Raw genomic sequence first — 13,682 nt, forward strand, 5'->3', positions numbered from 1 at the left:
CTTAACCGACTGAGCCACACAGGCTTCCCTTGTTTTTTTATTTTTTAAAAATGCTTATTTAATTTTGAGAAGAGAGAGCATGTGAGCAGGGGAGGAGCAGAGTGAGAGAGGGACATAGGATCCTAAGCAGGTTCAGAGCTGACAGCAGTGAACCTGATGTGGGTCTCGAACTCACGAACCATGAGATCGTGACCTGAGCCAAAGTCCAGTGCTTAACTGACTGAGCCACCCAGGTACTATTTTAAACCCATGATAAATAGATATCCATTTTTCAGTCAGGTTGGTTAGTTCAACACTGTTTTCTTCCATAACAGACAACAATTCAGCCATGAACATGAGGAAAACATTATTGATTTCTGTCCTTTAACCTCCATCATTACTCAGATTCAAAGTTATACATAAGAGTCTATCTTTGGTAAATGTTGTTTCTGGGAACTGTGCTCTTTAATCGCACTCTGCCTAAGGGAAAGCCTCTTTACCACAGGACAGGGTTTCATAGGGTCCTTCCTACCTTCAAATTCTTGTCCTTCCTGGAACCTCAGAACGTGACCTTGCTTGCAAATAGGATCTTCGCAAATGCAATTAGTTAGGATGAGGTCATGCTCGTACCTGTTAGGATGGCTATTATGGAGAAAAGAGAAAACAGCAAGTTGGTGAGGATGTGGAAAAACTGGAACCCTTGTGCATTGCTGATGGGAACATAAAATGGCGCAACCACTGTGGCAAACAGGTTGGCGGTTCCTCAAAAATCAAACATAGAATTACCGCGTGATTCGGCAATTCTGATTCTAGCCACATATTCAGAAGACTTGAAAGCGGGCACTCAGACAGATTCTTATGCAATGGTACGCACAGCAGCATCACTCACAATCGCCAAAGGATGGAAACAGCCCAAATGCCCATCGTCAGATGAATGAATTGACAATTGCACAATATACATCCAATGAGATATTATTCAGCCTTGAAAAAGATTGAAAGTGTGTCCCATGCTACCACATGGGGGAACCTTAAAAACATACTGTGATGAAATAAGCCAGACACAAAAGGTTAAATATTTGTAAGACTCCACTTATAAGACGTTCCTAGGAACAGACAAATGGATAGAGACACAAAGTAGAACAGAGGCCACCAGGAGATGAAAGGAGGGCACATGGGAGCTATTCTTTAATGGGAGTACACAGATTCAGTTTGGGACATTAAAAACGTTCTGGAAATGGATAGTGGAGATGATCGAATGACAATGGGAATGTACTTACTGCTACAGAATTGTATACTAGAAGCTCGTTAAAATGGTAAGTTTTATGTTATGTGTATCTTAAGCACAATACGAAAATAATGATAATAAGAGAAAAAAAGATGGAGAGGAGGCCCTTAATCCAGGGTGACTGGGGTCCTAAAGAAGAGAAGAGACTACAGGGGAGGAGGCCATGTGACGAGATGAGATATACTGGGAAGACCTCACGAAGGTGGAGGCAGGCATTGCCGTGACGTTTCTAGAAGCCAAAGGAAGCCAAGGATTAATGGCGGCCAGAAGTGAGGAAGGATCCTACCCCAGAGTCTTCAGGGTGGACACGGCCCTGTCGACACCTTGAATTTGGACTTGTAGCTCCAACTGTGAGAGAATCAATTTTTGTTGTTGTAGGCCACCCAGTTTGTGGTGCTTTGTTACCTCACCCCTGGGGAACTGATGTGTCCTATTTCACATAAACATAAAAAAGAAGCCTTTGCTTTGGGAGGTTGGGGAAGGGGCAGGAAGGGAGGATCTCAAGGGGACACGCAGAACACCGTTTCCTGGGGCACCTGGGTGGCTCAGTCGGTTAAGTGGCTGACTGTTGATCTCGGCACAGGTCATGAGCTCAGTTTGTGAGATGGAGTCCCTTGTTGGGCTCTGCGCAGACAGTGAGGAGCCTCCTTGGGATTCACTCTCTTCTTCTCTCTGCCCCTCACCTGCTCACAGATGTGGGTGCTCTCTTTCTCTCTCTCAAAATAAATAAATAAACATTAAAAAAACAAGAGAGACAGTTTTCCATCCATTCCTTTTCAAAAACCAGCTACATTTAACTCTTGCCGGATGAAATCCCATTGTCTATTTACGGCTTACTACACACACGGTAAACCTTATCTAAATGATATTTCTACTTTGTAGATGTTTAAGAGTTAAAAATGACAATATTTGCTTGATGGAATACTATGTTTTAGATGTTTAATATACGGAAAGGTATTTACAAAATATACTAAGCCAAAGAAAAGGTTACAAAAGCAACTTGATTCAAAACGTGAAGATGTATGTATGCCAGGGAGTTAACAGTGGATACTGTTTCCTCAGGAATTTTTCAAAATGTTTTTGAATGAGTTACTTTAGTAATCAGAAAAAGAAATTAATGTTATTACAAAATAACAAGTCAATGTCAAATAGTTGAGTTGATGGGTTGAAGTTAGCCTTTGGCTGGGGGGTTGGGGGTAGCTCTTACAAACTCTGAGCCAGGGGTCCAAGAGCATGCTACTGTCCATGGACCCAAGCCCTTGACATCTGGTTCACACCCCTGGTGTTCCCCCCTCAGTCATCTGAGTTACGTGGAGATCTGAGGTTACGTGGAGAATGCAGTCCTTTGAGGTTTCCCAGTGACCCCTGGGCTCAGAGCTTTGGAAGCAACTGAATTATTCTCCCACAAGAATGATGATGTTTCCATGTTTAGAGACATTCTCTACATATTTGATTATTTTTCTTGCTGAGAATAACAGTCTCATTATTTAAACAGTTTAGTTTATATTGACAAATATTTATTTTACCAGGCACCATGTTAAATGTTGTGGAGAGTTGGGGGGGGCGGGCGGTGTAGTTTTGTGATCAGAATCATGAGATCTAGAATCCAACTGGCTGGAATTTGAATCCTGGCTCTCTAATTTCCTCACACAGTGAAATGGGCAAATTATTTAATTTCTTCTTCAATCTGCAAAATGGAGATAATATACTTAATCAAACCTAAGGTGCTTTTGATTAGAAGCAGACATTATTTACTTCTAAGAAAGACAAATATTACCCATTAAACTTTGACATGTTGCTTTGAACAATATCCCTGTACAGCGCATGGACTGGTTACACCGGCCTCTCGTGGCGCTGAAATTTCTTTCATCTAGGCCAGAAATCTGGCAATTTCTCCCGCCTCCTATTGCATTGTTTGGCAGGCAACGGGCAGTCCCTTTGTGCACATCTCAGTAACTGAAGATAACACAGCTTCACCTACCTGGAGGGGAGTTTTCTTTCCTTAGGTCCATGAAGCCCTTGGGGGTTGCTTTGCAAGAAGCAGTGTGATCATTTCTCTAAGAGCAAATTTCCAGCTCTATTTTCGTGATTTTCTGGGCTCACACATAGTCCCAACAATGCACATAGCTTAGGCGAAATGCAAACTTCACCAGCAACGACCAAGGCTGGGTATGCGGAGGCAAAGACAACTATGTGTGGGCTGCTTCTGGCCCATACTGATTGCAGAAGGCCATCAATTGTACGGTGCATCAGGATGCTGAGATGTTAGTGAAAGAAAAAAAAATTCTTTTAAATATATATTAGAATTACTTAAATCAGCGATACCGATACTTCCCTCTTGGAGTTTTGTGATGGTTGCTTATGTGGTTATAACACAATCCCAGCTATCCTGAAGGGTGTAGGTCCTGAGGTTTAGATCTAAACTGGGCTCCAAAAGAACGAATGCTCTGTGATCGTTAAGTAAGTAGAACCCTGGGGCCCTCGCTTTCTTTCCCAGGGGATTTCTATATCCTCTCTCTGCTTCTTGGATCCAGCCACTTAGCAAGCATGGACCGACATTGTACAATCGGTGCTATGTAAAGGGCTCTCCAGATTCGCGGTCGGCATTCAACAAAAGCAAGTCCAGTGACCCGTGGGATGAAAATATTTGGAGCTCCTAAGCATTGCTCATGTGTTTAAAGGTGGACAGTGATCAGGGCGTCGAAAGAGCAGCTGAAAACAAAGCAGTCTGGGGAGAAAGCGGAAAAGCACAAGGCCTTAAAGATGGAAAAACGAAAATCGGGGGCACCAGGCTGGCTCGGTCAGTGAGCACGCCGCTCTTGACCTCAGGGTTGTGGGTTCAAGCCCCACGTTGGCTGCAGAGATCACTTAAAAATAAAATCATTTTTTGGGGCGCCTGGGTGGCGCAATCGGTTAAGCGGCCGACTTCAGCCAGGTCACGATCTCGCGGTCCGGGAGTTCGAGCCCCGCGTCGGGCTCTGGGCTGATGACTCAGAGCCTGGAGCCTGTTTCCGATTCTGTGTCTCCCTCTCTCTCTGCCCCTCCCCCGTTCATGCTATGTCTCTCTCTGTCCCGAAAATAAAAATAAACGTTGAAAAAAAAAATTTTTTTTTAAATAAAATAAAATAAATAAAATCATTTTTTTTAAAAAAAGGGGTACCTGGGTGTCTCAGTCTGTTAAACGTCTGACTCTTGATTTCGGCTCAGGTCGTGATCTCATTGTTTGTGAGTTCGAGCCCAGCATCGGTGTCAGTGTGGAGCCTGCTTGGGATTCTCTCTCTCTCCCTCTCTCGCTGCCCCTCCCCAACTCTTGTATGTTCTCTCTCTCTCAAAATAAATAAATAGTTTTCAAAAACCTTTAAAAAGAAAATTGGTGAATGAGGAATGAGAACTAATTTCTGATCCTTGCTTCTCCGAGTCTATTGGGCTGACATTTCCTTTCTATGTTTCCCTTTTAAGCACTATGAGAACCAAGGTCCTTCACATCCACTTCACAATTTCATCAAGGAGCAAATGGAAGCCTGGGAGGGGAGGTGACCTGAGGGACTTGGGTTCTGGTAGGTCCGTGGAGACTGCCCTCCCCTCCTCCTTTATTCGTTTCCTACACTTACCAATTGTCGTAAAATGTATTCTCAGATTGGTGGAAATACCTAATTCATTGACAGAGACGTCTGTTAAACAGCACTCCTCCCATCACGGCCGGGGAGGAACTTGATAACTAATATACAAAGAAGTGCCTGGCCTTTAGGAAAGAAACGTAAAGAAAAAAATTAAGAAATTCCGTAGCAACAACAAAAATGTCTTTGTTGGTCAGGCTATAGTAAAAGGAAGACAAAAACACCAAATAAGGGACCTGAGCTTGTGTTTTTTTTTTTCCTATAAATAGACTTTGGATAAAAGGGCAAAGACATGAATTTTCCACTAAAATAATACTTTTAAGGCTGTTAATTACAGTAAAAAATGTGTTCTCAGATCAGAGTGACACAAATATACACATATGTGTGTATGTATATGTATATACATCATATTTACGTATATTAAATATGTATTTTGTAATAAATAAATATGTTTTTATTTAGTGTTTAAAGGTCTAGAAATAAATATAAAAGCATCAGCACGGCCAAACACGGCAGTGATTTTCTAGACTTAAAGGTCTAGAAATTCTGCCAGAAGCCCCTTTCCAGTAAAAGCGGAGCCTCTGATAAATTACAAACTTGTCTTGCTGATAAATTCCTCTCCCAGATGCTGACCAACTGGAAAAAAACATCGATCCCAGTGGAAGTCTGAGAGATTTGGAGGACAGTGACTCTGTCAGTAGCCAAGAAACGCTAGATGCCCAAGTAAGGTGTTTTGGGTAATACATCAGAGACACTGGCTGGTTCAGGCTTAACCCCAAGGGAGAAGTGGGTGAAGTTCAGGAGTAGGCCAAAGCACCCACAGAGGAGAAAGCCTGGGCGTCCCGAGGGACCCAGACCAGGACCTAACCTCTCAGGCTCAAGGCTTTTTTGGTTTCTGTTTCCCTGGGCTGCATGGCTTCCCATCTATTCTGTCAGGTTCTTCCAAACACCAAGGATTAGGGTGTAAGTGAGGTGCTCCGAGGGGAATGGTGAGGTCAAGAGTGCAAATTAGACCTCAGACCTTGTTCTGCCTCAAGCAAAGGCACTGGACTTTTGTGCTTGCGCCACTCAGTTGATGATTATAGTCTGTGGGGCTGGGCATGAGCATGGGGGAAGAATAGAAACTCCCAGGGGCTTCAGGCTCTCTAAATGGATGGGTGGCCCCAGCGCCCAAGGGCACTCCTCAGAGAGTCACTCACAGAGGCTGGCAATGGGCATGCTCAGAACCGGTGAAAGGAACCCACGGGGGTCTGGGCAGGGCCACAGCTGTGTCTGCTGTAGTCTTTCTGCTTCCTTCCCTTTGCCTGCTTCCTCCCCCCCCCCACCCCCACCCTCTCTCTCTCTCTCTCTTACTCACTCACTGCCCAACCTTCTCTGCTATCTCTTGCGTTTGGGTCAGGTACGGCTGCTCCAGGCTCTGTGTCCTATCACTTCCCATGAGAGTGCCTGGAAGAGACTGATAGTCTGCATCCCTGTTCCATCCTCCCAGGAGAGAGAATCTCTTGACTTAATTTGAACCAGGTGTCTCCACCTCAGTCCAACTGACTGTGGTCATGGAGCCTAGGAGTGCAGGATCTTAACGTGTGTGTGTATGTGTGTGTGTGTCTGTGTGACAGAGAGAGAGAGACAGAGACAGAGAGAGAGAGACAGAGAGAGAGAGACAGAGAGAAATATTGGGGTGGACAGACCAACAGGTTCTCAGAAAAGCTCAGGATGGACCTGGCCAACTTCACCTTGGATCTCCTGGTCTGGGCTCATTCAACTACATACCTTGGATTTTAGGAAAACAGATGTCACAAATGTCCAGAGAGAAAAAAATATGTCTGACTTCAAGGCCAGAGGCTCTAAAAGCTTAGTTGGTTCAAGAGGGATGGGGGGCTTAACAAGAGCAAAGTTCTGGACAATTACAAAGGATTCTCATTTTTTGAGGAAGAAATGGGAAGATCTTAAGAAAGTCAGGTGGTGCCTGGGTGGAGACATCAACACACACAGACTATAAACGATTGTGCACAACACGGCAGGGTGTTTACAGAGTCATGTCAATGACAGTTATAGAACGAAAATAACCAGTAGAAGGAATTCAGAGAACAAAATATTCAGGAGCCTTTAAAAATAGATATAATTGAAATAATAACAAAGAGGTAACTCACTGCTTGAGACCGGGGTGTAATGATAAATGACTAGCGTGAGAACACAGGCCTTTTCAAGACCTTTAAGTGGAGAAAGCAAGTTTAAAACAGCAGAGCCAGCGAGATAAGTGGTAAATATAGAATTATGTTTATCTTCATGCATTGGAAGAAAACAAGAGCAAGCTGAATGTTGAGTTTATGGGTAAATTTTTCTTCTTTTTCCCCCCTGTTTTGTAGACTATGAACTGCCACTGCCATTGTTTATATCATGAGAATAAAATTAAGTCAATGAGAGGAAAGAGTAGAACTATTTCAATTTAGTTTCTTTTCCTTTTTTTTCTAACAAGAAAATTTTCTAATGGAACAGGGAAAGCACACATCCTGAAGAGGGTACCAAGGTCTGGATGGAAGGGGAGTTAAGGGACAATCTAGATGCTTTAAATGAGTTTAAGAGCCCAGGTCCAGGCAGATTATTCCCCAGAGCCTTGCAGAAACGTTACAATGATGTGCCTGGAACCACTGCTAGCAAACCAGACAAATTCAAGGCAGCTACAAAATGTGAAAGCAGCATCACCGAAAAGGTGAAGAAGCAGAGTTGCCTTAGATGAGAGTTGTTCCGGGAAGGCATCGTTTGACCTTGGGGCACAGCTGTTTCCTGTGCCCACCATCTTTGGGCAGCTGTTGGGTGATGCCCCATGATGATGGTATCACTGTGTCCTCCACGGACGGAAGGCTGGGCCAGGTCACAGTTCCTGAGGAAAGCTGGGTGGCCCCTCAGTGGACTACAAAGTAACCCCCCGCCCCCAATAACTAAAGCTGATCTAAAAAGGCAAGTCCTCTCTTGGCTCTTATGAGTAATTGTCGCAAAGGTCACAGGTTCTCATTTTACAAACAACCCAGGGTCACTTACACATAATCTATGTGTCAGGGTAATTTATTGGGGTGTTTCTTCTGACAGTCTCCCCCCCACCCACCATTGCACCAAAGTGAACCGGCTCTTTGTGCTTCCCCCACCTTTCCCACTAACCTTGTGCTCAGGGGAAGTTGTGCTCACAGGACTCTGCACCAAAAATGAAACTACACAAAAGATGTGTTTCTTCCTGGCTTTATTTTCCTAAAACCAGAGTTCATTGGAGAACCAATGTTCTCATTCTTTGAGGACACCAATGGGGAGAGGAGCACCGTGGAGACAAACGAAGGCAGCTGGAGGGATTTCTTCTTACCTATAGGAGCCGAGAGGTAAGAGATATGCATCTTTTGCACAAAGATATACGGTTGTCAGGTCATTTACTATCTGCCTCACTCACACTTGTGACTCTCCGGGGCAGAGACGGAGTCTTATGTAAACACATAAAAACATAGCAGGTGTTCTGCAAACATTTATGAATCAGAGAATGGTGGACAGCAAGGAAAAGGGAAACAGAGGAAATTGAAGTCAGTTTTGGAAGTAGAACTCTGGGAAGCAGATACTTAGTAAAAGACTGGAAGAGGAAAGGCAATCAGCTTGAACCCCAGGGGCCTGCATGAATAAAGGGAGAAGACATGTAAGGAGCAAGGCCAGTACCAAGAAGTAGCCTCACCAGTGAGAGACCTAAGGCAGAGGGCTTCTCCTGAACTTGCTCCTTCATTGGAAGGTGATGGTCAAGAGTCTCATAGCCTCAGCAGAAACAAATGCTGTTGCCACTATCTCCTTCTTAGAATTTCAGAGGAAAATAGGCTCAAAAGATTATTTGAATAAGCATGCTTCCTAAATTAGCTTATAGCAACTTTCCTAGAATTCCTTCCAGTGCTGCTTCTGTAATCCATGAAACAAATTCTGTATCTCAATTCCTGGTGACACTACTTCCTAGAGAACATACTTGGATTTATAGATTAAGACGATTACTGTGGATTAAGAGAATAATGGCCAGATCAAGAATGTCATGCTAATTAGGAGCAGAGCCATTTGCAAACCTAAAGAAACAGATATTAAGACATCCAAAGGGTGGCCCCAACACGTGTGCCTCAGTGTCTCTTTGGAGAGTTGTTTGTTCCCCAAGTTAGGCCCCCAAGAAGGCTGCAAATGCTTGGGTAAGAAACCAGAGAAGGGTTATAGCTGTAGGGACTACTTTAGGAAAAAGAGCAGGTGTTTCCCTCCTCTCCTCATTAAGGAAAGCAGAGCTGGATTTGTTCTAGGGGACTTTAGAATGGGTAGAAAAATATTCTAGAGTCCTCATCCCATGCACAAGGCAATGGTGGGGACTTCTGTTTATCAGGGTGAAAGAAATCTGCATTGGAGAGTGTTACACATTTAGCAGGTAAACGCTGAGTTGTTTCCATGATTGCTGTTTTAAGTGTAGGTTTAATCTTCCTAGCCCTTCCAGAAAACTACAGATAATAGGCATTAGGCTTGTGTGCTTAGGTCACAGACTAGTTGGGGACAAACTGGATTTACTGGTTCAGGAATCTCACCATGACAGATGTCTCTGCAGTGCAATGGGGAGCCACTGGAGGCTTTGAAGCAGAAGAGTGATGTGATCCAACCTTTATTTTAACTGGACCCTTCTGTTGAAAATCGATCAAGGGACTAAGGGTAGAAGTGAGAAAACCAACAGAGAGGCCATTGCAGTCATTCAAGAGAGAAGTGATGGTGTCTTAGACCAGGGTGGGTATCATGGAGATGGTGAGGAGGTGTCAGATCCTGGATCTATTTTGACAGGAGAGCCAGATGGATTTGTTGATAATCAGATACGGGATGGGAGAGTAAAAGTGAAGTCAAAGATGGCCCTGGGGTTTTTTGTTCGGGGGTTGACCAGCACGCTGGACCTCGGCGAATGGCACTGCCATTTACTGAGATGGGAAAGGCAGAGAGAAGCAGGTTTTGGAGGGGGGAAGTAAGAGCTGTTTTAGACAAATGAAGTTCGAGAGGCCTATTAGATATTATAGATGTTTAGTAAGCATTTGGATGTGGTCCAGACTCCAGAAAGAACTCTGTTGGAGATAATAAATTTGAGAGTCATCAATGCTGAATATTGATCTTACCAAAAATTACAATACAGCTGTACTGGGAGGAAGGTGGGAGGAAAAAGTTTATGCGTGCATGGGGGAGGGCTATATCAGAAGGTAAGTCTTCATCTTGCACAGAAGGAACTCAGTGGTAAGTAGCTAATGGGGGGGAAATCAAGAAATAGCTGTATAAGCATCACGAGAAGCTATTATCCGTATCACGTCTGCTCCATATCCTTAAAATTTCCTTCCTCATCTTTTTTAGGATGGGTGTTTTTAAGAGTTTATTTTTCTTTCTTTCTTTCTTTTTTTAATTATTTGTTGTCTACCACATGGAGGCATTCAACAGCCATGTGATTTTTTTAAGTAATCTCCACACCCAAAGCGGGGCTCCAGTTCACGACCCCGAGATCAGTCAGATACTCATCTGACTGAGCTAGCCAGGCACCCTTTTTTTTAATCTCCTTTTTAACAGCTTTATCAAGACACGAGTCACAAACTATACAATTCATCCATTTAAAATGTACAGCGTGGTATGTTTTAGTATATTCATAGAATTGTGCAACCATCGCTACAATTAATTTTAGAATTTTTTTATTATGCCAAAAAGAAACCCTGTGCCCCTTAGCCATCAACCCTCAATCCCCTACCCCTCTCCCCCAGCCTAGGCAACCAATATTCTACTTTATGTCTCTATGGACTGGCCTATTCTCCATGTTTCATATAAACGGAATCACATGATATGTGGTTCACTTTGCTGGTTTGGGTTTTTCGATTCTCCTCTTCCTCTCTCCTAAGTTCTGTCTTTTCAAACCGCCTGCACCCCCACAGCCAAGCTTTGGGTTCTTTGTTCCCTACTTTGCAGAAGCCCCTGTCATCACTCCTGAATTCAGCTGTTCTTAGAAAATCCTGCCTTTGCCATGGCCCTCCATGACAAGAACATGCATACCTCCCTACAGCCCTACCAATGACTGTCATTCAGTGCTGTGAATGAATCAGAAACATTCCAGAGTATCTTGGACTGTGTTGCCTGAGAGCAGGGCTGCCTGATGATTTCAGGCAACATTCTAGGCAGCCTAATCAGAGTTTATCAGCAGCACCGTTTACCCTACTGCAAATTATAAGGCATAGAAAGTTTTTGAGGGGAAACTACATTGCAGTTTATATTTTGGATTGGATTCCACAGCCTTGTGAAACATTTCTATCCCACATTCTTCTTTTATACTTAAACAAGGGAAAGGGGTATTTTTTACATTGAGTTTTACAGACTCAACAATAGCGCTTTTGCTTTTAAAGCTCCATGGGTTACCTGTGACAACAAAATCTTTTTCCACACTGGCATTTGCTGGGGAATTGAAGCGGAGTGCTGAACCTGTTTTCAACACATGTAGGTATATCAGAGGATGTTCTCTGGATTGGTTCAAGAAGTGGCCATCATGTCCAGAATACTGTCTTCCTCATAAAAAAAAAAAAAATTAGAAAGAGTTTTGTTTTCCATGCTTACTACATTCAGATTTTAATCCTGTTCATCCAAAGGGGTTTCTCTCAAGCTTTCAGAGCATAATTTATAGCATTTTGCAAAGAAAAACACTTCTTCAATCCTTGCGGGCTTTTTCTATGCATTTATTATGTGAATTAGCTAACTACGAGAACTGAGAAATAGTCCCATTTACAATGCAAATATAACATTTGAAATCCCCCCGCAAAAGCACAAAATTAAATAAAACATTTCTTGATTTAAGGTACTTAAAAAAACAAAGCTGTCAAATACTTCTTATGTTAAAAGAGGTGCAATAAAGATGTAAAGCAGACAAAGGACCACAGTATCTTGAGTCACAGCAAACAAAAGGAACACTGTACAGAATACACTTTATTCTAAGGAAAATCGGAGGCTATTGAAAGGCTTTTAGTACGTGAGTGACGTGATTTGATTTGCTGCGTGGAGAATCCATTGGAAGGAGCCAGAGTAGAAGCAGGGAGCCCAGGTGGAAAAATTACTTTGGTTGGAGAGACGCTTCTTGAGCTTCCATGTACATGCAAATCACGGGGTGAGGGGGGTGTGTCTTAGCAAACTTCTAGATGCATGTGATACTCCTGGTCATGGGCCGCACTTTAAGTAGTGAGGTTCAGAGTAGGCAGTAACAGTAGTGATGGAGGAAATGGGTGGATACCCAAGGAATTTAGACAATAGGTTTCTAAGACTAGCTGATTAATCAGGAGAAGGAGAAACCTAAAAGAGGGGCCCAGGAATGTGTGATGCAGATGCCAACACAAAAAAAATGCTGCAAGAAGGCACCATAGGCAACCATGTCAGATGCTCAGATGAAAAAACAAAAGACCGCAAATGGCCCATGAGACACAAGTGCCCACCTAAGTCACTGGTGAATTTAGCACGGTTCCGGCAGAGTGGTGGTGGTACCCTCGATGGAGGGATCTGAGAGGGAAGACTGAGACAAGGAACTAGAACACACTTTGAAGAAGGGGGTGGAGGTAAGGAGATGGTTGGGATGGTAGCTGGAGAGCATGTGGTATAGGGGGAAGGTTGTCTTTTATCTTTCAAAATAGAAAAGACATCAGTGTGTTTAAATGCTGACAGGAAAGACTGGGTGAAAAAGAGACCAGAGATCCAGAAGTGACAGAAACTGAGAGGTATCATGAGGTCCCTGAAAACAGAAGAGGGTTGCAAGGAATGGACTTAGATGAAAGGAAAGGGCTTGTGCCATATTGTGGCAAGAAGAGAGGGTCAAGACCAATGTCAGTAGGTTTGTAGACATGGAGGTGAGAGATGAGACATCTGTCATCTGATGGCTTCTGTTCTTGGTGATGCAGGAGGGAATGTTGTCTACTAAGAGCAATAAGGCAGAAGTAGTGTGCTGGGCTGTGAGGAGACCAGGAAGGATGACCATCCAGAGTAGAACAGGTGGTTCCCAGGGAGGGCTGGGGGTCTGTATGCAGCGGGCAATTTCACACCCAGTCTGCGATTTGCTGCAGGTGCTCAGCCTCCAAGGTACAGGAGAGTGAAGGTGAACCTTTGGTCCATCTGGGGTCGGTCATTTGCTGAGTGAATGTGTAAGGAAAGTCCAAAGGGAAACAGAGTTTGGTTTAAGCTAGCGAAAAGAATGTTCTATAGGCTATAGGGCCTGGCACCCGGTAGGTTTACAAGAATTGTACTCATTATCACAGGAGAAGAGAGACAATTCCCAGCCTCTCCTCAGCCTCCCCCCAGCCCTCCACCCCTCCTCCAAGACCACCCTCACCTACATTCCCCACCCCCATGATATCTGTACTGAATATGAAGGTACTTTTGGAAGTAGCTGTGATACTTATTTTATATAATCATTTATTTTTCAGTCATTTTATGTGTCCCCACTTCATCATTATCTAAATGAGAATGCAGTCTCAGAAATCAGGTTCTTTGTTCAGTTGTTCAGTTTACCGCTGGAATAATGTTCTGTGTAGCTAGTTCTGAGTTTCAACAAATGATAGTACTTAAGGAAAGTAATCATCGGATGAGCCACAGTATGTAATTTATCATCATCATCATCATTTTTTATTGAGAAAATCACATTTTTCTAAATATAGTGGCACATAAGTTCCCCCCCCCCCCCCCCGAAAGTGGTTTATTACTCTTACTAGTCTATAAGGATTGCATTTGGTCTGTGATCTGGAAATTAAAAGTTTCTACGG

General features: G+C 43.5%; 1 long non-coding RNA gene across 1 annotated transcript in view; it reads right to left on the reverse strand.

Annotated features, from left to right (window-relative positions):
* Positions 1–511: 511 nt before the first annotated feature.
* Positions 512–13,682, reverse strand: part of LOC147584651 (uncharacterized) — a 30,215-nt gene continuing 17,044 nt past the window's right edge. The window contains exons 2-4 of the long non-coding RNA XR_015252141.1: positions 11,305–11,447; positions 3,246–3,521; positions 512–621 (exon numbers count right to left, since the gene is read on the reverse strand). This is a non-coding gene — a long non-coding RNA (uncharacterized LOC147584651). The remainder of the gene's footprint in view (positions 622–3,245; positions 3,522–11,304; positions 11,448–13,682) is intronic.

This window comes from Puma concolor, chromosome A1 (genome assembly GCF_028749965.1).
Source record: "Puma concolor isolate L17-30 chromosome A1, mPumCon1.1.hap2, whole genome shotgun sequence".
Lineage (NCBI taxonomy): Eukaryota > Metazoa > Chordata > Mammalia > Carnivora > Felidae > Puma > Puma concolor.